At 36.1% G+C, this 25,114-nt stretch overlaps 1 long non-coding RNA gene across 2 annotated transcripts in view; it reads right to left on the bottom strand.

Moving 5' to 3' along the window:
* The window catches only part of LOC140843510 (uncharacterized), a 221,666-nt gene that overhangs the window by 138,279 nt on the left and 58,273 nt on the right, over window positions 1–25,114 (bottom strand). For both annotated transcript variants that reach the window (XR_012121347.1, XR_012121346.1), the window contains exon 2: window positions 14,936–15,060. This is a non-coding gene — a long non-coding RNA (uncharacterized lncRNA). The remainder of the gene's footprint in view (window positions 1–14,935; window positions 15,061–25,114) is intronic.

Here is a 25,114-nt window from a genome sequence, read left to right as displayed (position 1 = left end):
TAATTGGACTATATTCTTTAAAATAAATTCCTTAAAGTCAAATGACATAAATATTTTTAAAGATTTTAACTGGTATTCCCAAATTTCCATCTAAAAACATTTATATCTCTTTCTCAAGAGCAGAAGACAAAGTATCTATTTCTTCAACATTCTTGCCAACAATAGATATTATATATTTTTATAAGCTTCACAAAATTGATAAAGGAAACTGGCATGTATTATTTGAATTTACATCACACTGGTTCTCAAAAGTATAAATATTTTTCAATGTGAATAGCCATTTGTTATCAAACATTGTCTTTTCATCTACAATGGGTCATCCTTTTGTAAGACTACCAGTTATAAATGTTATAATTAATGAATAACAATGTTTCAAAGTTCTGTTTTCCAGAAAATATTTATCATTTACATCACTTTAGACCCTGAAGACTCTTGCTCAAATACTGTTAAGGGAGGCAGCCACCTCTAAGGGAAATGCCTCTGACCATTCCGTGCTTGTCTGGAAAGCTGGGAAGAAAACCTTCACATGTGATCAGAATGATGTCATACTGGTCATCACCATGGCTTTGTAGGGTCAGATCCTGTGACCTCTATGGCAGTAACCCCTATGGCCTACCTCCTTAGCTCAGAGCAAAGTCTAGCTCTCATACTAAAAAAGAGTCAACAGTAGGTACAGAACATTACTCAAATTATTCTTTATCTGGGGAGTCTCACCTAGTACTGTGAGGGATGGAAAAATTGATGTATTAGGCATTTCAATGGTGATTCAGCAGGATGAAAACTTCCTCCATTGTTGACATGTTGAATTATGAGAAGGCTGACAGAACTCGATGGATAATCTCAACCAGGTATTTATTTTAGAATGTCACTCTGCTATGAAGTATGATTTCACAGGGATCTTTTGCTTGAGATAATCAGACAAATTGGGGACATTTGAATAAAATTAAGGTTCACGACAGGTACAGGATGAGTTTGGAACATCTTGAATGCCAGAAATAAGAATGTATCAAGAAATGATGGAGCATGTTACAAGTATACAGCAGTCGGCTACAAGGGACTTCCAAGTAGCCGAATCCAGGATAATTTGAGATACATGACAAGTACGAAATACAAACCAGATTTCAGACATTTGGTACCCCTCCCAAAAAAGGAATGTGAAATATATAACTAATTTTTACATTGATTACATGTTCAAATAATAGTATTTGGGATATATTTAGCTAAATAAAATATATTAACATTAAAAAAAAGAAATTAAGGTCCACATATTATAAAAGCTGTTCATAGGGAGGCATTTTAAAGGGTTGCTATCCTTACTGAAAACTGTATACTAGACAGCAGTAAAGATATTTAATTTTGGAAATATATCAGAATCAACCTTAAATGATCAATCTGGGGAAAATACTCTAGAGCATAGACTAACCTTAATGAAATAATGGAGAAAAGTAGAGTGAAGGAAAGCCTTGTTAGCATGTGGCACACGAAGACCTCATCACCTCTCATGCTGTAGGAGTCAAGAAAGACAAGGTGAGAGAAAGTGAAAGGAAAAACCAGGAGCATGTATTAACTTTGGCGCATTTTTTTCCTTTTTTATTGTCCTTTGCTTCCACCTTCATCTGTCTACCTTTTCTCATGTACTTTTCAGAAAGGTGACAAGACAGAGCCTTAACACAGGGCCCAGTAAAATTTAATACAATCCGGAAAAAATGGTTAAATTAAAGAGGGATGGCTGCACTCCTTGACTTATGTAAAGTTTATTCAAACCTTCCTTGCTCTCCTTTGGAACCTGGTAGTGCATGGATTTCTTAATGATATGCAAATTAAAAGCACTGTATCAAAGACTCAATAAGTCCATAGTCAATGCAAAAAATAATAATAATAATAAAAGTTCTATAGTACTTTCAGGAAAAACATAATATATTGTATCATATGTATCTGGAACAAATAAACAAACAAAAAATCCCAAGTGAATATTTAAAATGGTTGCATTTCTCATTTATAATCACCCTGTAAAAATATCAGAATTAGATATCCCCAATTAATCTCCTCACTATTTAGACTCCATTCCTTAGATTGATAATTGGAATAAAGATCTTTTATCTCTATAGAATTAGGTACCAACATGGTTATGTTTTCAGGAACATGACAGTGGATGTCTCTCACTGTGATTCTAACCCACCATGCAATTGAATTAGCCTTATTGAGCTATCATATGAAAAGAGTGATTCCAAATTTCATATTACACAGACACGCTCTGAAGGAGGTTGAGAGCATGGGAGAGCAACTTTGGAAAGTTGATTTTGGAGACATTCAGTGTCATCAGTCATGTAGGAAAGAGTTCACCCAGAAACACATCTAGTGAGAATCTAAAATAGAGTAGAGTAATCTGGGGCCAACACCATGGAAAAATTAGCAAAGAGGATACAGAAAAAGAACACACAGAAAGACCGAACAGATGTTTACAAGAGCAAAAGTGCAGTTATTTTAGAAATGAGGTGAAGTAAACACATGTCCTTTCTTCATTGTGTTTTGGCTCTTCAAAATGGAAAGAGCTATTATTCACCATTTGGTGAATGTGTCACTGTATGGGTCCTGGAAGCTGACAGGGTCCATCCTTAATCTAAAAGATAGAAGAATATATTTATTTCCTTTCTCAACCCTGGTACCTATGCAGAAATGATGATCTGTGCTAGGCAGACCAGAGATTCACAACCAGGAATATGAACTAGGAGCAAGTGGCATAAAGAAACAGGCAGAGTTTAGACTGTTCACAGTGTCAATGGCGCCCTGTGCTGAGCTGTGGGATGGAGGTGCATTCTAACCACCCTCTTCCTGTGACAGGATCTGGACTGAAGTTTGAAGTGCCCAGTAGTTCCTAGCATTTTCTAAGACTGTTTCTTGAGACTTGCCATTGACCATTGGCCACAAAAATTCTTGCAAAGAATTCTTCTCTACTTAAGTCTGCAACCCAGACTGCTGAATGGTAGAATCCAGTGCAAAATAAAGCACAGGGCCTTCTGCTAAAAAAATGATTTAGAATTTTAAGACAGCAACAGCCATGCATTAAAAGAAGCCTGAGGCCCTTCTAAGCATGGGGCACTGTGCAGTTGCTCAGGTTGCACGCCCATGAAACTAGCCATGGCTACATCACAGAAGGAAAATCACTTGTTGACAACATTAGGTCAACAACAAAATCCCTCAGAGAGTGAACCCTAAGTGCTGTTTTGTATATGTGTGTGTGAGCAGTTGGTAGCCAAAGAATGTGACAGTCAGAATCAAGCTCTCAGTTACAGCTCCTCCAAACCTAATGGAATAGAGGGGTCCTGGGAAGGTTTGGCAGAATTTGCTGTGTTTTCAAAAAGTAAAGGTTTTTCTTCTGTGTGCACATTTCATTTGGGAAGGTCTTGGGTGTGGTATATAAACTTTGAGATGGAAAAATAAAAAGTGAGTCAAGAGTATTTTAAAAGGTCCAGCTCAAACCCTACCTATGAGATAGCCACAATGGTACCATTATTCTGCCACTGAAAGATGGCCCTGCGTTGTGATATGGTCACACAGCTCGTGCTGACACACTGTTCATAGGTCCTCTTCAGGGATCCTGAATCTCTTAGTGGCCAACACATTCAGCCAGGGCGCACACCAGGTTCAACGGCTTTTCTAGGGAAAGCCGTCTGTGTGGATTCCCACGTTAGTAGAACTGCCCAGCTTTGCTATGCTCACCATAAATTTTGTGTCTGGGCTTAAAATCCCATGATACTTTGTATGTAATAGAGAAAAATCCCATAAAATGGGCAACGAAGTGAGAAAATTCTGTAACACTGCCCTTAATCATCTGGTGGCAGGACATGGGTCATACGCCGGTGCTCCTCCCTGGCTTGTTGTCTAGCACCACCTGACCTGTAGCCCTGGGAAATAGATGCACATCTAACAACATGCAAGTGGCCAAAGTAGCCATACTTTTTTTGTCAAGCAAAAGCTCCTGTTTAGCCCCCAGATATTTTTAGACCACAGCTTACCATTTTTATGTTAATGGAAAGGGAAGGAAATCTGCAGGGACATCAGTGGCATGTCAAAGGCAGTGGCAGGATGGTAGACAGTTGTAGTGCCATGTAAAAAACCTTTCTGCTACAAACACAGGCTTTCAACATAACACCATGGGTCTTAGCTGACACATCTGAAGAAGTAAGTTCTGTTCTGCAGTCAGAAACAGGAAAACATTACTGCTCCTTGGCCCTCCAGCAGGGGTATTGAGATAGAATAGAATTGTCCAGAATAGAAAGACTACCTGTGTGCCTGTCTGGCCTTCTCCTCCGTCTCATATATAACCTCCTTAGGTTGATGTTGGTTTATTCAAATTAGTATGTAATTGAAAGCAGCTGCTACTTCATAGGTGACTGGAAATCTTAATATTCTTCAGGAAACATGCAAAATGAACTGAGTTCACATAATTCAATATCCTTTTTTTCACATGCATCTTTCTTAAACTGATTTTACTAAATAAAATAAATTTTACAAAATTAACAGTCTTTCTGGAGCACCTACTACAAGCCAGGCATCATAGTATCAAATACCAAATCATTTTCCTGTATTCATTTCATCTTCCTAACATCCTCTGAGCTACATGACATCGCAAGAGTGGAAAATTGAATGTAGAGAAAATGCATAACAGATCTAAAATCACACAAATGGATAGAAGTGGTAGGATTCAAACTTAGTTCCTGATGTTCTGAAAGCTATTTTCTGCTACTGCCAACACTTCAGGAGTATCTCTTGTATATAAAACACTGCGATAGGAACTCAGAAAAAAATCCTACTCCTCAAAGAGCTTTTGAAATAGTAAGGAAGATATAAGAAGATTTGTAAACCCACACATATAGTCAACAGATTCTTGACAAAGGCCTAAACCTAACTCAATGCAGGAAAACTAGTCTTTTCAATAAGGGATTCTGAAACAATTGGACATCCACTTGCAAACTTTTTATTATATAAACATTAACCCATATTCTGAAACTTATACAAAAATTATTCAAAATGAATCGCAGAAAAGTAAAACCCAAAAGCATAAAATTTCTAGAAGAAAACATAGGAAAAATCTTTTGTAGCTTTTATTAGACAAAGATTACTTAGATACAACACCAAAAGCCCAATCCATAAAAGAAACAATTGATGAATTATATTTCATCAAAATTAAGAACTTCAGCTCTTCAAAGATACTCTAAGAAAATGAAAAATAAGCCACATATAGGGATAAAATACTTGTAATCTGCAAATCTGACAAAGGACTTGGATTCAAATATATTTATAAGTACATAAATCTGATAACAAAACAACTCAATAAAAACACATGAGCACAATATTTGATGGGTATTTCATACAAACACAAAAAGATACGAAGATTTGAAATAAGCACAAGAAAGATCATTAATCATTAGCAAATTTCAAATTAAAGCCACAATACTTTATCACCACACACCCTTTAGAACAGCCCCTCTTTTTTTTCCCCACTAATGACAGTAACAAAGTTCTAGAAAACAGTTGGGCAGTTTCTTCTGAAGTTGAACATACATTTACCATGATTCAACAATCCCACTGCTAGGTCTTTACCCAAGAGAAATGAAAACTCATGCATACACAAACACCTGTATGTAAATACTTGTAACAGGTTTATTCAGAACCTCTAAAAACTGACAAGGATATTAATATGCACCAACTGGTGAGTGGATACACAAATTTTGGCATACCCACAGAACTCAGCACTATTTGTCAATAAAAGTAACAAACCAGAGATATTTGCAATAACTATGTGAATCTCAAAAGCATTATACTAAGTAAAAGAAGCTGGATTAAAAAACCCAGCATACTATATGAGACCATTTATGTGACATTTTTAGAAAATGAAAAACTATAGGGCAGAAAGCAGATTACTGGGTTGGGGTGGGGAAAGGTGTTCACTATAAAGGGCTACAGGGATCATTTTGGGGTAATAGACATAGCCTTCATCTCAATTTTGACGGTGATTTAATGAATATTTACTTTTGTCTGTCAAAATTCATAGACCTGTATACTGAAAAAGGGTGAATTTTGTTGTATGTTAATTACATTTCAACAAACCTGACTTTAAATATTCAACATGCCTGAAACTGAGGCCATTTTCTTTCTCACTGAGTCTTGATTCTTCTTCCTCTCGGAGAAAATCACCATTCCCATTCACCCAGTCTTCAGTGGATGGCTCTTGCATCACTCACTCCCACCAAGCAGTCAGCTTTGACGCCCAGTAAATCCTATCCCTTTGTGTTTCTTTGTATTTCCTGTTGTCACAGCTTTGTTTGTTCTTTCCACATTTCTAGGCCAATTCCTATCCTGGCCTTGTGACAGGTTTTTTTCCCTCGAGTCTATTCTGCTTCAATCAGTCCTCTGCTGTACTCTGGACTGAACGATCTTTATACAATGTCGTCTTCTTCAGGGAGATTTTGTGCTCGAAATCTTTAAAAGTTTCCTGTAGGATAAAGTCCGACCCTCTTCAAACTGCACAGAAGCCCCATAGCCTCTGCCACTCCTACCCACATATTTAAAGTCCCAGCCATACTGTGACACACTTCCAGTTCCTGAATGTGACACATTGTTTTTTCCTCCTCTGTATCTTTGCAAATTGTGCTCTTTTGTCTGAAATGCCTTTAAATAATTTTTTTTCTCTGGTGAAATCTACTCATCCTTTGAGAGTCTCGTAGTTATTTACTCAATGGAAACTTCTCTCCCACTACCACCAGCCAGCTGAGATGTGGATGTGCCAGCCCTGTGCTCCAATAGCACGTGCTCACACCTTAACAAGGGCACTCACCTCCTTGCAACTGTGCATAGATCTGGCTAGCCAATAAACTGTGTGTTGCTTAAATAAAGGGCCATGTGTCACATACCCTTGGATCCTCAGCAATTATAGACACTTGGTGAATATCTCTCAGATGACTGAGCAAATGAACATATAGATATACTATGCATGCAGCATCAGAAAAAAACTGAACACTGTATCCTCCTGACCTACATCTCTTGGTATTTTGGTTCTGGGTAGACTGCTTTCTGAGAAAATATCACCTAATCCATGTATCAGCAAATCCCTAGGGCCATAAAAGAGCAAATGTGTTAGGGCAGGCATAATATATAAAGTAGATCAGTTGTGGGAAAAATACAAGGGTTAGAAAGGTCACCATCCTATATTTAAAGTCCTCTAGTAAAGGTTTTCATAGCACATTCATTTTATTCATAGGTCATTTCTACTCCTAAGTGAAACCAAACTAGTTCCTGAATGTGCTATTTGTGGAACTGGTGGAGTCAGCGTGGAGAGATTCTTGTGGCGTGCATCTTTACTTGTTATGCCCTGATAAGTGTGAGGATTTGCTGTGTTAGGTGGAGAGTGGAAAATGATTTCTTTGGTACATGCCTGCATGGCTGTGCTTTGACACAGGGAGCAGAGATGAGGAGAACTGTGCATGGAGAAAATGTGGCTAGTCATGCACTGAAATATTACTCAGCAAAAAAAGGCATAAACCACTGATAGGTGCATCAACAACGCTGAATCTCACAAACATTATGTTGAGTAAATGAAACAGACACAATAGACAGATATTGTATGATTTCATTTTTGTGAGGCTTTAGAACAGGCAAAACCTATCCATGATGATAGATGTCACAATACCAGATCCTTTGGAGGAGTCTGGGATGTCTGGAAAATGTCCTCAAGAAACTTCCTGGGGTGCTGGAAATGCTCTACAGCTTGATTGGTATGTCAAAACTTTACAAAACGTACATTTAGATTTCACTGAATACCTCAGTGGAAAGTAAGGTACTTTGTATTTCTCTTTCCAAAAAAATCTGTTTATTGTTGTACCTTTTCTGTTTCAAGCAAATTTAAAAATCAGATTGGCAAATGCCAGAACGATTATGTTGGGGTTGGGATTGGAAAAGCATTCACTTTGTGCATTCTTATTATATTAAATCATCCCCATCATTATATTTCTTTCCATTAACGTTTTTTTTACATTAATTTCATGAAAGTTATTTCTTACATATTCATTAAAGCCATAAAGTAAATTCTCTATAGAAAATTTACACATTATTGTTAAGTTTATTTGTAAGTTATTTACAGATGGGTTTATTTTAATGTGTAAATTGACTCCTCTGTTTGATTTGCTTAATTACTACTGGTAAATAAAAAATTAATGATTTTTAAAAACCTGACTACTTCACTGAATTCTAGTATTAGTTCTAATGTTTTTAGTTGAATCTCTGCATTTTCTGTAGAGTCAATTTTAACTAATATTTGCAAACAAATAATTTTTCTAATATTATATATCACCACTATTTCTTTTTTATTTATTGCACTGACTAGAATGACTACAGTGTTAAATATCAGTGATACAAGATGGCATCTTTGTCTTATTTTAGGTAGTATTTTTAGTATTTCATCACCACTAAGATATTTGCTATGACTTTGTAACAAATAAACATATTAGGTTTAAGAAATTTCCTTCTATTTCTGTGAAGATTGTTTGTTTGGTTTTCTTTCTGTCTTAAAATGGGTGATTATATTTTATCAAATTGTTTTTGGTAACTACTGAGAGACATGCTTTTTCTTCTGTAAAATGTTAGTGTAGTCATCTATAGTAATAAATACTTTAATATTGAAACATTTTTCAATAGCTAAAATAATCTCTATGTTTTGGAAATATACTAATGTTTTAACATGTAGGTGGCTCTCATTTGTTAATATTTCCCTGAGGAGTTTTCCACTGACTCTTACAGTTTAGAATGTTATTTGATTTCCAGATTTTCTCACAGACTCTGTCTGGCTTTGATATCAGGGCTCTGCATGCTCTCAATTGACTTTGAGAAGCTGCCAATTTTTCTCTATTTCTGAAGAAGTTGAAAATTAGAAGAATTTGGCACAGCTTGTCCATAAAATTATCTAAGCATTGTACTTTTGTTAAAAGTTACCTCTTTTCAATTTCCTCTTTGGTTTTTGGCTTATATATATTGTTTAATTCTTCTTTATATATTTCTAGGAAATCTTTCATTTCATCTGGATTTTCAGAGATATTAGAATATAGTTATAAGTATGATGTTGTCTTTTTAAAATAATGTTATTTTTTCCAGAAAGTCTTTGCAAAGGTTAGTCTAAAATTTTTGCAGAACAACTTTTTCATTTTGTTGGTCAAGTCTATGTTTATGTTTTCTTATCTCACAAAATTTTTGGCTTTTACCTATAATACATGTTTCCTTTTATGTTTCTTTCTTGTTTTTATTTTTTCTTATTTATTGAACTGAAAGTCTCAGTCATAAATTTTCAGTCTATTTTTATCTAGGAAATGCATTTTAAGATTACAAATTCCCTCCTGAGTACTGCTTTGGCTGCATCCCATGGGTTTTCATAAAGGTCATTCCTTTTTTGTATAATTGATACTTTGATTTCTTCTTGATGTCAAGAGATTTTAAGAAGATTATTTTCAAATATTTAAGTGATCAGATGGGGACGTTTTATTACTGTATTATTAATATACTTTTTTTATTACAATGTGGTTACAGAATGAGAATTTTATGGTTCAGAACTGCAGAATTAATTTTGATTGTCTTTTTGAATAGTATATGTAGACAGTTTTTGTTATTGTTTCATCATTTTTTAAAGTATGCCTATTATCTATTTTTGATAAATCCATTAATTTCCATGTGTAAATTAAATTATTCAAATGTTTTATATAATTTCCTTTCTTTTCCTTGACCTACAAATCATGAGATGTGTGCTAAATTCTCTCACAATGATTTTGAATTATGAAATCTTCTTGGGTTTCAATAAATTTTGACTTTTTATGTTTCAAAGCTATGTTAGGTTAAAGGTTGCTTGCTATCTTTTAACCATACATATTTAATTTACATATTCTTAGTAGATTTTTAAATATTATCAATACAAAGCATGATTTTCATTTGCATTTTTTCTGGTATTCCATTTTTGTACCTGCTTTCTTCATTTTCTATTTTCCTACCACATCTTTTTTGCAACTGTTTTCAAATATTCTGCATCATCATATTTTAGAAGTATCTCTTGAAATTATCATGTATTTATATTTTGTTTTAATTCTACAAAGTTTGACATACTACTGTTTGCTGTTTGATAACAATGAAATTTTATCTTTTCACATTTATCATGTTTTTTATTTTTATATATAGTTTTTAAATTGTAAGTAAAATTGTATATATACAATGCAGACAACATGTTACTACATTCATGCTAATTAACAGATCCATCTCTTCACATGGTTAGCATTTCTGTGTGTGTATGGTAAGAATACTTGAAATCTACTCTCAGAAAATTTCCAGTATTTTAAAATAGTACTACTAGCTTTATGTAGTTACTATTCTGTACTTTAAATCTCAAGACACATCCCACATAATTCAACCTTGTGCCCTTTCATGTTTTTAACTACTTCCGACTCCTTATGTTATTTTGTTCCTTAGAAATTGGTTTCATTCTTTCCACATTTTTCTCACTGACACGGGTTTTCTTTGTTCCAGCATTTTAAAAGTGATATTTAGGTCTTGCTGATAGACAGTTTTCCAGGGATCTCACACATTGATTCATATCTTGTGAGCAAGACCATAACTGCCTTTTGTCTCAAGCCCTTTTTCAGGGTGAACAGACTTAGAAGAATTGCTCAGTATCTTGGTACCTCCCTCCAGAGCAAAGCGCAGGTTTGATTACCCCCTTAGAAAGTAAAGATCACATTTTGTTTGAGCAAAGGACAGGCAGGTTTACTCTTCATTAAAAAGATTCAGACTCCCCATACCCATGGTTCCTGTTCTGTAATATCATCCATGATGCGTGCCTCTGTCATGTGCCCTCTGACCCTCTTCAGGCTGGGAACTGGGGCTCAGTAACCATGGCAAATATGCAGATGCTTATTCTACTTCCTCTGAGTAATAGTGTCCTTCGTCTCTGGCTAGTGTGGACTTTTTGTTTGTTTTTTGTGTTTTGTATTTTTGAGTGTTCTGTGAGCATCCATGAAACTGTGACAAGACAATTGGTTAGCTTGCAAGGCAGGTAATATCTCAGACCCTTCACAGTTCTTGATAGCTTGTACATTGCAATTTCCAGTTCTCTATTACAGTGTTTCTTAACATGAGGTCCATGGACCATGGCAGCACTTTTGTGTGACAAAATGGAGACATTTGGGTGTGTGGTCTCTGTAGATGGAATGCTCACTAGCATCACCAGATCCTCTGGGATAGCTGCACATGGACTGGAGCTAAGGGCACAAGGGCAACAAGAGTGTGTGAGAATCTGAAAGAGGAAATTGTCAGGAATAGGAAAGTTCAGACACCCTGAAAGAGAGACAGCCCTGGAGTGGGTAAGGCAGGCAGTGGTAATTCTGCATGAGAAGCTCCATAAATCATCAGATCATCAATGAGCATTGTAACATACCAAAAGTTTTTTTTTATTTAAGTATCTTTGATATACAGTCTTATGTTGCTTTCAACTATACAACACAGTGGTTCAACGGTTACCCATAGTATTAAATCCTCACTCCCTCTAGTATGGTCACTGTCTATCAACATAGTAAAATGTTACAAAATCATTAACTATATTCTCTGTGCTGTGCTATCATCCCTGTGATCAACTTATATTGTGACTGTGAAATATGGTGCCCCTTTCTCTTTCCCCCTACCACCCACCCCAACCACTCCCCCTGAGTAATTACTAATCCCTTCTGGGTGTCCATGAGTCTACTGCTATTTCGTTCTTTCTGCATTACTTTGTATTATCTCTATTTGTTTAAATAAGCGAAATAATGTGGCATTTGTCTTTCTCCTGCTGGTTCATTTCACTGAGCATAATACCCTCTAGATCCATCCATGTTGTTGTAAATGGCAGGATTTCTTTTTCTTTTTATGGCTGCATAATATTTCATTGTGTATATGTGCCATTTCTTCTTTATTCACTCATCTACAGATGGACACTTAGGTTGCTTCCATATCTTCGCTATTGCAAATAGTGCAACATTAAACATGGGGGTGCATATGTCTTTTTGAATCAGGGATTTTGTTTTCTTTGGGTAAATTCCTAGGAGTGGAATTCCTGGGTCAAATGGTACTTCTATTTTTGGTTTTTTGAGGAACCTCCATATTGTTTTCTACAATCGTTGCTCCAGTTTACATTCCCACCAACAATGTAGGAGGGTTCCCATTTCTCCACATGCTCTCCAGCATTTGTTACTTCTTGCCTTTTGGATAGTGGACATCCTAACTGGTGGAGTTGATATCTCATTGTGGTTTTGATTTGCATTTCCCTGATGATTAGGGATGTGGAGCATCTTTCATGTGCCTGTTGGCCATTTGTATTTCCTCTCTGGAGAAATATCTGTTCAGGTCCTCCACACATTTCTTAATCAGGTTATTTGGTTGTGGGGGTGTATGATTTCTTTATATATTTTGTATGTTAACCCCTTATCAAATGAGTCATTTATGAATATATACTCCCATACTGTAGGGTGTCTTTTTGTTCTGCTGATGGTGTCCATTGCTATACAGAAACTTTTTGGTTTGATGTAGTCCCACTTGTTCATTTTTTATTTTGTTTCCCTTGTCCAAGGAGATGTGCCCAGGAAAAAATTGCTCATGTTTATATTCAAGAGATTTTTGCCTATGTTTTCTTCTAAGAGTTTTATGGTTTCATGACTTACATTCAGGTCTTTGATCCATTTTTAGTTTAGTTTGTGTATGGAGTTAGACAATAATCCAGTTTCATTCTCTTACATGTAGTTGTCCAGTCTTCCCAAGACCACTTGTTGAATAGGCTGTCTTTTCCCCATTGTATATCCATGGCTCCTTTATCGTATATCAATTGACTGCATATGTGTGGGTTTATATCTGGGCTCTCTATTCTGTTCCATTGATCTATGGGTCTGTTCTTGGGCCAATACCAAATTGTTTTGATTACTATGGCTTTGGAGTAGAGCTTGGAGTCATAATCCTCCCAGCTTTGTTCTTCTTTCTCAGGATTGCTTTGGCTACTTAGGGTCTTTTGTGGCTCCATATGAATTTTAGAACTATTTGTTCTAGTTTGTTGAAGAATGCTGTTGGTATTTTAATAGGGATTGCATTGAATCTGTAGACTGCTTTACGCAGGATGGCCATTTTGACAATATTAATTCTTCCTATCCATAAGCAAAGGATCAATTTCCATTTACCGGTGTCTTCTTTAATTTCTCTCATGAGTGTCTTACAGTTTTCAGAGCACAGGTCTTTCACCTCCTTGGATAGATTTATTCCTAGGTGTTTTATTCTTTTTGATGCAATTGTAAATGGAGTTCTTTTCCTGATTCCTCTTTCTGCTAATTTGTTGTATATAGGAATGTGACAGATTTCTGTGTATCAATTTTGTATCCTGCAACTTTGGTGAATTCAGTTATTAGTTCTAATAGTTTTTTGGTGGAGTCTTTAGGGTTTTCTATGTATGATATCATGTCATCTGCACTTGGTGACAGTTTAATTTCTTATTTTCCGGTGCCTTTTATCTTTGTGTTGTGTGACTGCCTTGGCTGGGACCTCCAGTACTATGTTGAATAAAAGTGGTGAGAGTGGGCATCCTCATCTTGTTTCCAACACACACCAAGAGTTTTAAAGCCTGGACACCTTGAGGTCCTGCATCCTGTAATCCAACCAAGGGTCAGAGAGCTCTGGATGAGGGCAGAGTCAAGTCCGTCTTGGTTTGGGTTCTAATCTTGGGGCTAAATAACTGGTCTTTGGACTTCAAAGTCAACCAATGCTCTAATCCCAAACCCCTCTGTGAAAGCCCCTAGGGCTAGAAATGCCCCTGGACTATGGTTATATTTATAGTCTAATAACTGTTCATCTAGTTACTGTAAAAAAAGTAACCAATTTGAGATGGGCAGATGGAATCTTTTCTCAATGTAGAAAATGAGGCAGATAGTAGCTGCAGAGCAGAAATATAAACATGGGAAAAGTCAGGACTCTAAACTAGTGTGAAGAGTCAGTCATGCAACTGCCCCTGTGGCACAGGCCAATGGCTCCCAAGGGGAAATTGCCAGGACTGGAAAATCCCAGACTCACTTCCTTTCCCTAGAGATTGGTGGTCTGTAGTGGTGTTAACTGTATGGCCACACCTGGAAATCCACAACAAAGCTGACGTATCAAGGGGAGAGGCTGGTCATTAGGCTCCTGCTGAGGCTAAGGGAGGCCATTATTGCTTGGAACTCAGAAAGCAGTGCGGAGCAAGGCTGCTTTCTGTGTTGGAGAACCAGCTCTGTGTGAGCTGGCCATTCTACCACCCAGAGTCACAGCTGGCTTCTGAAATGATGGGTCCTGAGGCTCTGAAACACACATCCTGCATGGTGTGAGGCTCTCCATCTGGTGCCTTTCATGTTCCCTCTGCTTATACTAGTATTTGTGCAGGTACCACACAGCACTGCTGGTTTCCCTACCTACTGGATCACAAAGAAAAAAACTTGAAGGACAAAAAGGATTATAGCAATTGAACGGATCACTGGCTCAAATTATTAGGAATGAAATGGGCCTCTCTCTTGCTGCCTCTGGAAGCAAATATCTGAAATCCTCCTTACCGCAGTTGCTGTTTGCTCTCAGATGTACAGACACAGGTATCTGAACCCTTTGGCTTTGAAAGAGTTGACCTAAACTTGGTTCTGGCTGCTTTCAGCTAAAGAACAGGGGCCAGGCAATCATGCAGAATGGCTGATGGTGATTGTTGGAAACACCAGCTATGAAAATGAAGAAGTCACCAAACTGTTATTACTGCATCTTTTTTCCATTACTATAGCCATCACATTAACTCTGTCGAGGGGACCTCACTGTCAATCTGAGGAACAGTGGACTCTGGACAGGATACAATACCTCCCCCAGATTTCAAGCTTACCTTTCCTCCAGGAGGGCTCAAAAAAATCCTCTTTCATTTCAGTCTTGCAACAATAGGGGTGGAAGCAGAAATGATGAGATGGGGGTGATGGCTGATCCAAATTACTGGGAGCTGGGAGAAGGCACCTGTAATGTAAACCTTATTAATGCTCTGTCAGAGTCTCCAGGCAGTATTCAAAATTACCAATATTTGCATTCATGTATGTATAAAGTATTTTTAAGCTTGGATTTATGTCAGCATGTAAAGGAGACATTTGTAAAAAAAAAAAAAAAAAGGAGCTTATAACCATGACGAGAAATGAGCCAAAAAAAATTGTAAAGAAATTAATCACAAATCAAAGGCACAAACTTCCTCATTTTTTTCTAGTCATATTTAATTGTTTGGGTTTGATTTGCAGGAGAACAGGATTGCCTCTGCTTCAAATTGACTTATTTTCCATATTTTTCTCATTTGATATGATCTTGGGAGACAAACAATTCACGTCATGGAAATGGGCTGCATAAAACTGTAATAAATACATATTCAAGGGCATAAATATGTAGTAACACATTGCAGCTAAAAATCAAATATGTGGTAGGATTTCCCCTAGAGATAGAAACAGGCTGCATCAAAAGCAATTTGCCCTTTCCCCTGAAGGCCCCCAATGTCCCACATTCTCAATTCACACATCCTGCCTTCTGGACCACTTTTGACTTAAGGAATTGGTAATATTTTCATGTGTTCTTGTTTTCAAATCATGGTGTCACTTCCAGGCAGGTAGGGTACAAATTCTTATCTCTCAGACTAATAGCTATTGCCTCACTTTCTCTAAATGCCCAAGATAGTAATTTACATCTTTCTTTCTCAGGATGTAGAGAGTAGATTTTCATCTCCCACTTCAAATAAAGTTTTATCTTTCTGTGCACAGTGACGATCGGAGGAAACCTAAGATCACTCGGCTTTTCAGTTTTCTTCCAACATAAATTTTGTCAATACCTTTTAAATTATAACTCAACAAAACAATTCTTTTGCCGTAACTCTGTATTAGGATTTCCATCTTTTTGTCAGACACCAATTTCTAAGTACTTGCTGTTTAGCTGAGGGTGTGGTGAAGAAAACAGGGCACCGGATGGGCCAAGACCTTTATGGAAACAAGGCAGGGACGTTTAGCCCCCAGCCAGGGGGATTTGGTGAGGGTTTATCCTTTCAGGTGCACTTGTGTCATTTCCTCTGCTACTCCGGTGTCTGCCCTAATCCCAAGCTTCCCAGACTCCAGCAAAGTGAGATTACCTCTCTCCCTTTCCCACTAGCAGTGAAGTCCATGTGAATTCCTTGTTCAAAAGATCCACCTTCCTTACTGGGCCATCATGGTGTTCTGATAATGGAGAAGGTAATTTATGTTACATTCTTCACATAGTGTCATGTAGCGTCAGTCGCTGTCATCATCACTATTGCACTATTGTTATTGTTGTTCCATAGCTCCTTTGAGTTATTTTAGTGTTTATTTATTTATTTACCTCTTCTTACTTCCTTCTATTGCATTCTACCCTTTAAAAAGTTCACCTAATTTCCCTTTGCTTTCAACTTTGTGAAAGGGAAGGACGCTTTAAAAAATTAGTCAAATATTCTATTACATCCAGTTCAACAAAATCATGTTATAATTTCTCTTTCTCAATATTTCATCGTTTCATGAGAAATTAGCCTTGTCTCTTCACTTAGGAAATACTCATCAATGTGTTCAAATAGTGACAGAAGGATGCATACAGTAAACAGATTCAATTTGATTTTCAATGTTTTCTCAAATAAATAAAACAGAGAACAAGTAGTAAAAGGAATCATTAAGTGGAATAATTATGCCTAAAATTTTCCTGTTGCTTAAGTAACAAAGGAACTTAATCCTACAATTTGTTGAGAGATAGTTGTTGGAGAAATAATTAAACTGATAGGAGAGTGATCTGCAAGCCAGAAAAAAGTTCATCCCTTAAAGATAGAATGATCATACTTTTACTTTTTTGAAGACCCTAATTATAGTCTGCTTAGTCCTCATGATATTGAACCATTTATTTAACATGAAATCTGAATAGATTGGCGGCCAGGTGCCAGTCTCCTGCCCTGGTTAATTGCAGCACCTTTGAATTTAGAGAGCCATAGATTCGACTAATTCTGCTATTGTCTTCATCTTTTATTATCTAATCTTGGACAAGCTACTTAACATCTCTTTTGTGCCTTAGTTACCTTACCTGTAAAATAAAGATAATAAGAGAATTTACTTTTTCAGACTGGTTTAAGAGAAAAATGGAATAGTATGTGCAAATTGACAGCAATGTCTGTTTCATTAAAATTAATAAATATTCATTATTATACTAGGACTGTTGGTCTAAGAAATTAATTAGATATACTAGGAGCATAAAACTACTAGTTTTCAGGCTAAAATTTTCTCAAATCTACAAAATATGAGCTATATAAGTATAGAACTACGTAAGACTAATTTAAAAGGAGTTAATCATAGAGATTTAACTTCAGACTTCCTATCCATTTTTCCATTAATTGGGTCTCATGTTTGGTGTTGATTTAATTATCCTCCTCAGGCCATTTCCCACCAAGACCTTATAAGATTCCTCCGTTAATATATTTAATTTTTGTTTTCTCCCTTCATGCTCCATCCCCACTCCCCTTCCTTCCCTATCCAACACCCAAAATCACAGGTACTTACGTTGTTCCCATATACATAGTCTTGAAAAGAAATACTAGGTTTCTCTGTCTCTGTACCATTCATACCTTATACAAATGATATTATACTATATAACTTAGTCATATAGATTTTATTCAACACTATGTGTATAAAATCTACATTCTGCTTGTGCTTCTGTGTATACATCTAGCTCACTGTCTCAGATTGCTGCATAGTATTTCATGAATCCACATTTTACATAGCTACCCACCCAGTGTCACTAAGTAGCTTTCAACATCCTGCTGCTAACAATTCAGCTACAATAAATATATTTGTTCATCTACTAGAGCCTTATGAATTCCTTGTTAGTTTAATGCCTAAATAGAACAAAATGTTTGTTGCCTGTGTAATTAGCATCTTATTTGTATTATTTTTAGTTAATTTAGATTGGCATAAGAGAAACTTGAGGGTTTTTATTAAATTTGTCTTTTATTCAGTAACTTAGCTGAAGCTTGAAATTAACTCTCAAATCTTGCTCTGTGGCTGTCTTTTATATAGTGGTAACCTCATCTGTAAATGATGATGGTTTTACCCCTCCTATTCCAAGTCTTATCATCACCCTCCAACTTCTGTTTTATTTCTGTTGGCCAGGATTTTCAGTGGCAAGTTGAACGGAAGTAATGGTCTTAGACATCCTTGCCTTTGTCCCAACTTTGAGAGGCTGAATCTAAAATTTGACTGTTAAGAATGATATTTGATTTAGTTTGGGTTCTTTTTTTTTTTTTTTTGGTAGCATTAAAAAAAATAGTTGAAAATAGTTGAACTTAATGGTTTTCCTTCATTTTGTGTTTTTGGTATCCCCCTATTTGATCATGATTAACTATTTTCTTTATGATTTCACAAAGCAAATGAGCCATAATTTTCTTTTCATGCTGTTTTTATTTTGTTTGGGTATCAAGTTTAGTGTAGCCCCATAAAATAATTAGAATATTATTCCCTTTTTTTTCTATTTTCACAAATAGTCTATATCAATGAGATTTATTAAGTGTGCTTCAAAATTTTGGATAAAGGTTTGTGAATCACAAAACCTTGTGGATCTTGAGTTTTGGTATGTGTTGGAGGGTTTGAAGGTTTGATTACCAATTCAGTTTTTTATTCATCAAAATTGTGGCATTTCATATATTTTTAAAATATTTACTTCATTCATATTTTCATATTTAATAGAATATAGCTGTTAATAGTACTTTTGTCTTTATGTTATGGCTGTTACAAATTATAACTCTTTACTCTGTTCTGTTTATTCAAGCATTAAGGGATTTTTTTCATTTTTCCTTAATTGCCTTCTCAAATCTTTCCTGTCTCATTGAACATTTTTGAAGAACAAGTTTTTCAGTTCGAAAACATTCTCTATTTGTTCTTTTTTATTATTATTATTTTTGCTCTTTGTGTTTCATTCATCTTGATTCTTAAGGCAAATGCTTGATGCAGTTGTCTTCTGTCTCTTTTGCTTTTTGAATGAATGTATTTAAAGCTATAACTTTATGCCTGTTATACATGTTATATCCCCTTTTATACCTTTGCTAGGTCCCACAAATTTAACATGTTGCACTTTGATTGTATTTAATTCCAAGTATTTACTGTTTCTTTGATGAGTACTTTTATAACTGGAGAATTATTTAGTAATTGGCTCTTAAAAAGTACTCACAAGTGTGAGAATTTTAAAAGTTATGTGTTTGTTCTTAGCTCTTCATTTGGTTATGTATTCTTTAAATTTATTAAAGTTTCCCTTTTTTTTAAACAAAGTGTTCCATGCCTGTTAGATCCAAGGTTTCATTCCCATACATCCGTAACACACACACACACACACACACACACACACACACACACACACACACTGAGGAAGGAAGGGAGGGGAGAGAGAAAGAGAGAAGAGCAGGGAGGGAGGGAGGGAGAACCGCAGTCCCTTTCCTGTTACCATGGTTTAGTTCAATAACACCAGCCCATCATACACAGTTCAAATCTCAGTCACCATGGCTTATTAATTATGAGTAATTGCATAAAGTTCCAACTTCGTTGTAGCTTTTCAGTCCATACATCACAATGTAAATAACAGATACTCAGATTAGTGGCCGGTCAGGTCACTCCTTTCAAAGTGTGCCTTCGATTGGTCACTGGGCATCTCGTACTCTGTTCACCCACAGACAGCGAGGTGTGCAGTTTTGTCTTCTTCTCTCTAGATGATGAGTCCAAGTAATAGTTTATAAAAATGGAGAATCAAAAGAGCAAACTGGGCAAGAAAGATAAAAGTGCAGTGAAGAAATGAAGAGACAATGCTAGAAGTGAAATTCAAATTGAATGTAAATGGAATTATAAAAGAAATAGTGGGCCACAGGAATGTTAACCCTGCCACTGTTCAGACACTAGATATGATGCCAGGAAACTTAGTGAAGGTGAACTTACAGGCATAAATGAGGAAAGTATGACAAAATGGATGCACATGTCCCAGAGGAAGTGATGCCAACAAACTTCACACTTAAGGAACTCAGATTATTTTACAGCACTGAAAGCGCACAAGATAAACTATTGAAAGCTGATTTAAACGTGATAAAGAGTATGACAATTGTCTAAAGCACAAAAATGATACTTCCTTCATAAGTTACAAAATGAGAAGAGCAAGCATTCATTACTCGAATTACTCTTCATGAGGTTGTTTTTTTCCAAACAACACTAATTTTCTAATGTTTTAAATTACTGTGTACTAAGTCAATATTGGTTTTACTAATTTTTGATTTCCTATACATTTATATACCTGACAGTAAGAGAGTTTGTAATGTTCTGAGAACAATTCTGAAAGGTTATAGAACAATCATAATTGATTATTAAGCGCACTATGTATGATTTTTCCTTGCATGATCATTTTCGTAGTCTCATACGAGGCAAAGCAAAGACTGGTTGTGTGTGTGTGTGTGTGTGTGTGTGTGTGTGTGTCTGGGTGTCTGTGTGTGTGTGTGAACGTGAGAGTGTTTGTATAATATATATAAAAAATACATATATATTTTCTTTCAACTTGTACATCACCTTATTCAACTATTGATAATTTTGGAAAAACAAGTACCAAATGATTTCACTCATCTGTGGAGTATAAGAACAAAGCAAAAATGAAGGAAGAAAACAGCAGCAGAATCACAGAACCCAAGAATGGACTAACAGTTACCAAAGGGAAAGGGAAGGGGGAGGATGGGTGGGAAGGGAGGGATAAGGGTGGGGAAAAAGAAAGGGGGCATTACAATTACCATGTATAGTGTGTGTGGGGCACAGGGAGGGCTGTGCAACACAGAGAAGACAAGTAGTGATTTTACAGCATCTTACTACGCTGATGGACAGTGACTGTGAAGGGGTATGTGGGGGGCACTTGGTGAAGGGGGGAGCCTAGTAAACATAATGTTCTTCATGTAATTGTAGATTAATTATACCAAAATAAATAAATAAATAAATAAATAAATAAATAATTGAAATTGAAATTAAATAAATAAATCTTTAATCCACCTCGAATTGATTTCTGTGTATGGTGTGAGGTAGAGATCAAATGTATTTTTCTATATGGCTATGCTATTATTAAATCACCATTATTGAAAAGACTCTTCTCTCCACTTTTACTGTACAGTATGACTTTTGTCACCAATAAAATGCTCAAGTAGTCTAAAAAATATATATATATATTGATAATTTTGTCTGCTTGAACTGTCAATTTCTAAGAAAGACATATTAAAGTTTTGAATTGCAATTTTCATTTTGTTTTTTCTCTGCATTACTCTGTCAGCCATATTTTCTATGACTATATTAAGGTGTATATAGACCAGTCATGGAGTTACATCATTGATTTACTTTTTTTCTTTTTGTCAATATAAAATAGACCTTTTTCTCTCTTTTGCTGCTTTTCTCCTTATATTCTCCTCTTTATAGTATTCAATAGTTGTTCTATTTATTTCTCTTTTTAATTAAGTATTTTCATCAAGTGTTTTTAAACAAAGTCATTTATTTAAAGTTTTTTAAATGAATTGTTTAAAGGCATTGAAAGATCGTGAAAATGATAGTTTTGCTAGATATAAAATTATTAGTTCATTATTTTTTTACAGCAGTTTGGAAATAAAATCAGCAAATACAGCTGTTGAGAAGTTTGGAAATTTGATGCCTCTTCCTGTAGTTGATAAACTTTTCTGGAAACTTTTAAATTATCTCTTTCTACCCTGTACTTAAATTTTATTATAATTTTTCTATTTCTTTCTCCTGTTTAATATTTTATAATCCCTTTAAATGTGAGGTCTTACTTATTTTAATTCTCAAAAAATCAATAACAAATTCTTTATTATTTTTCTTCCTTTCTGGGACAGATGTTTTAACATAGGACATTCCAGGCAGCAGAATAGCCCAAGGAGAGTGGGCCCATGAAAGTAGGCAGGGACTTCTTCAGTTAGGTGCGGTGGTTAATGGGGAGTGTGCCTGGAAGGACAGACAGAAAGTTGGGCATGGGGCTAGTAAAAAGGCTGGAACAGGTTGGTGAACACTTATGCATGCTACTCTAAAAAGGATGGACTTCATTATGGACTTCACTGGGGAACATTTAAGCAAGAAAATGCCACAATCTATGTTTATGCCTTTGTCCATCTGTCAAACACCTATTCTCTTTTTTTTTTTAATTTTAGTATCATTAACCTACAATTACATGAAGAACGTTATGTTTACTAGGCTCCCCCCTTCACCAAGTCCCCCCCACATACCCCTTCACAGTCACTGTCCATCAGCGTAGTAAGATGCTGTAAAATCACTACTTGTCTTCTCGGTGTTGTACAGCCTTCTCTGTGCCCCACACACACTATACATGCTAATTGTAATGCCCCCTTTCTTTTTCCCCACCCTTGTCCCTCCCTTCCCACCCATCATCCCCAGTCCCTTTCCCTTTGGTAACTATTAGTCCATTCTTGGGTTCTGTGATTCTGCTGCTGTTTTGTTTCTTCAGTTTTCCTTTGTTCTTATACTCCACATATGGGTGAAATCATTTGGTACTTGTCTTTCTCCACCTGGCTTATTTCACTGAGCATAATACCCTCTAGCTCCATCCATGTTGTTGCAAATGGTAGGATCTGTTTTTTTCTTATGGCTAAGTAATATTCCATTGTGTATATGTACCACATCTTCTTTATCCATTCATCTACTGATGGGCATTTAGGTTGCTTCCATATCTTGGCTATTGTCAATAGTGCAGCGATAAACATAGGGGTGCATCTGTCTTTTTCAAACTGGAGTGCTGCATTCTTGGGGTATATTCCTAGAAGTGGAATTCCTAGGTCAAATGGTATTTCTATTTTGAGCATTTTGAGGAACCTCCATACTGCTTTCCACACTGGTTGAACTAATTTACATTCCCACCAGCAGTGTAGGAGGGTTCCCCTTTCTTCACAATCTAGCCAACATTTGTTGTTGTTTGTCTTTTGGGTGGTAGCTATCCTTACTGGTGTGAGATGATATCTCATTGTGGTTTTAATTTTCATTTCTCTGATGACAAGCAATGTGGAGCATCTTTTCATGTGTCTGTTGGCCATCTGAATTTCTTCTTTAGAGAACTGTCTATTCAGCTCCTCTGCCCATTTTTTAATAGGATTATTTGCTTTTTGTTTGTTGAGGTGTGTGAGCTCTTTGTATATTTTTTATGTCAGCCCTTTATTGAATCTGTCATTTCTGAATATATTCTCCCATACTGTAGGGTATCTTTTTGTTCTATTGATGGTGTCCTTTGCTGTACAGAAGCTTTTCAGCTTGATATAGTCTCATTTGTTCATTTTTGCTTTTGTTTCCCTTGCCTGGGGAGATATGTTCATGAAGAAGTCACTCATGTTTATGTCCATGAGGTTTTTGCCTATGTTTTTTTCTAAGAGTTTTATGGTTTCATGACTTACATTCAGGTCTTTGATCCATTTCAAATTTACTTTCTTGTATAGGGTTAGACAGTGATCCAGTTTCATTCTCTTACATATAGCTGTCCAGTTTTGCCAGCACCATCTGTTGAAGAGACTGTCATTTCCCCATTGTATGTCCATGACTCCTTTATCATATATTAATTGGCCATATATGTTTTGGTTAATGTTTGGAGTCTCTATTCTGTTCCACTGGTCTGTGGCTCTGTTCTTGTGCCAATATCAAATTGTATGGATTACTGTGGCTTTGTAGTAAAGCTTGAAGTTGGGGAGTGAGATCCCCCCCCCCCACTTTATTCTTCCTTTTCAGTATTGCTTTGGTTATTCGGGGTCTTTGGTGGTTCCATATGAATTTTTCAACTATTTGTTTCAGTTCATTGAAGAATGCTGTTGGTAATTTGATAGGGATTGCATGGAATCTGTATATTGCTTTGGGCAGGATGGCCATTTTGACGATATTAATTCTTCCTAGCCAGGAGCATGGAATGAGTTTCCATTTGTTAGTGTCCTCTTTAATTTCTCTTAAGAGTGTCTTGTAGTTTTCAGGGTATAGGTCTTTCACTTGCTTGATTAGTTTTATTCCTAGGTATTTCATTCTTTTTGATGCTATTGTGAATGGAATTGTTTTCCTGATTTCTCTTTCTATTAGTTCATTGTTGGTGTATAGGAAAGCCACAGATTTCTGTGTGTTAATTTTGTATCCTGCAACTTTGCTGAATTCCAATATTAGTTCTAGTAGTTTTGAAGTGGAGTCTTTAGGGTTTTTTATGTACAATATCATGTCATCTACAAATAGTGACAGTTTGACTTCTTCTTTAACAATATGGATTACTTGTATTTCTTTGTTTTGTCTAATTGCCATGGCTAGGACCTCCAGTACTATGTTGAATAACAGTGGGGAGAGTGGGCATCCCTGTCTTGTTCCCGATCTCAGAGGAAAAGCTTTCAGCTTCTCACTGTTCATTATGATGCTGGCTGTGGGTTTATCATATATGGCCTTTATTATGTTGAGTTACTTGCCCCCTATGCCCATTTTTTTGAGAGTTTTTATCATGAATGGATGTTGAATTTTGTTGAATGCTTTTTCAGCATCTATCGAGATGATCATGTGGTTTTTGTCCTTCTTTTTGTTGATGTGGAGGATGATATTGATGGATTTTCGAATGTTGTACCATCCTTGCATCCCTGGGATGAATCCCACTTGGTCATGGTGTATGATCCTTTTGATGTATTTTTGAATTCGGTTTGCTAATACTTTGTTGAGTATTTTTGCATCTATGTTCATCAGGGATATTGGTCTGTAGTTTTCTTTTTTGGTGGGGTCTTTGCCTGTTTTCAGTATTAGAGTGATGTTGGCTTCATAGAATGAGTTTGGGAGTATTCCCTCCTCTTCTATTTTTTGGAAAACTTTAAGGAGAATGGGTATTATGTCTTCTCTGTATGTCTGATAAAATTCTGAAGTAAATCCATCTGGCCCAGGGGTTTTGTTCTTCGGTAGTTTTTTTATTACCACTTCAATTTCATTGCTGGTAATTGGTTTGTTTAGATTTCCTGTTT

The sequence above is a fragment of the Manis javanica genome, chromosome 9 (genome assembly GCF_040802235.1).
Source record: "Manis javanica isolate MJ-LG chromosome 9, MJ_LKY, whole genome shotgun sequence".
Taxonomy (NCBI): domain Eukaryota; kingdom Metazoa; phylum Chordata; class Mammalia; order Pholidota; family Manidae; genus Manis; species Manis javanica.
The sequence above is the reverse complement of the archived record's forward strand: the minus strand, read 5'-3'. Positions and strand labels throughout refer to the sequence as shown.